This window comes from Rhinopithecus bieti, unplaced genomic scaffold (genome assembly GCF_001698545.2).
Source record: "Rhinopithecus bieti isolate Rb0 unplaced genomic scaffold, ASM169854v2 scaffold_4655, whole genome shotgun sequence".
NCBI lineage: Eukaryota > Metazoa > Chordata > Mammalia > Primates > Cercopithecidae > Rhinopithecus > Rhinopithecus bieti.
In genome coordinates this window covers 272713-274293 of record NW_016804517.1, presented here as the reverse complement: position 1 = coordinate 274293, position 1581 = coordinate 272713, and positions in this window count along the sequence as shown.

The window sequence follows — 1581 nt, the reverse complement described above, 5'->3', positions numbered from 1 at the left end:
AAAAAAAAAAAAAAAAAAAAAAAAAAAAAAAAAAAAGCTATTCCAAAGATTTCAAGCTGTTCTGCGACATCTTCTGATGACTTTACTTCCTGAGAGGCAATGTTTTTACTTTATGCATAATTCATTGTTGCCAAGGAATATGTGAAGAAACAGCACCTTTTAATATATAGGTCTCTCTGGAAGAGACCTAAATTGGAAAGAGAAAACTGTGATAATTTTCATATTCTCATTTTTTAAAAAAATGCTAATGTTAACTAACAGTTCTTTTAAGAATAAGTTACACACAATGGCCACAGCAGTTTGTCTTTAATAGTATAGTGCCTATACTTATGTAATCAGTTACTCACTACTGCCTTTAAAAACAACCCAGCATATTTATTGAAAACACGAGACAGGATTATAGTGCCTTAACTGATATATTTTGTGATTTAAAAAAATATATTTAAAACTGCTCTTCTGCTCTAGTACCATGCTTAGTGCAAAAGATTATTTCTATGTACAACTGATGCTTGTTCTTATTTTAATAAATTTATCAGAGTGAAGGCTGAGTTTTTTCTGCCTGTAACATTGGGTGTGGGTTGATCACACAACTTAAGGGCTTTGTGACTTTGTATAACTGGAGTGAGACAGCAGCAACTCTCTTGAACATCATAACTGACACTATTTACCCATATTCATGTCTTTTCTTTTCTTTTTTTTTTAAAGACTGAGTCTTGCTCTGTCTCCCAGGCTGGAGTGCAGTGGCACGATCTCGGCTCACTGCAACCTCCACCTCCTGGATTCAAGCAATTCACCTGCCTCAGCCTTCTGAGTAGCTGGGATTACAGGTGCACACCACCACACCTGGCTAATTTTTCTATTTTTAGTAGAGACGGGGTTTCACCATGTTGGCCAGGCTGTTCTTGAACTCCTTACCTTGTGATCCACCTGCCTCAGCCTCCCAAAGTGCTGGGATTACAGGCCCACCACACCCTTTTTTTTGGAGACAATCTCACTCTGTCACCCAGGCTGGTGTGCAGTGGCACAATCTTGGCTCACTGCAACCTCTGCCTCCTAGGTTTAAGCAAGAGTAGCTGGGATTCATTACTGGGTATATGCCCAAAGGAATATAAATCATTCTGCTATAATGACACATGTACACATGTTTATTGCGGCACTATTTACAATAGCAAAGACATGGAACCAACCCAAATGCCCATCAATGACAGACTGGATAAAGAAAATGTGGCACATATGCACCATGGAATACTATGCAGCCATAAAAGGGAATGAGATCATGTCCTTTGCAGGGACATGGATGAAGCTGGAAGCCATCATCCTCAGCAAACTAACACAGTAACAGAAAACCAAACACTGCATATTCTCACCCATAAGTGGGAGTTGAACAATGAGAACACATGGACACACAAAGGGGAACATCACACACTGGGGCCTGTTGCGGGGTGGTGAGGGGAGGGAACTTAGAGGACGGGTCAATAGGTACAGTAAACCACGATGGCACACATATACCTATGAAACAAACCTGCATGTTCTGCACATGTATCCGGTTTTTTTTTTAGAATTTTTTTTTTTTTTTTTTTT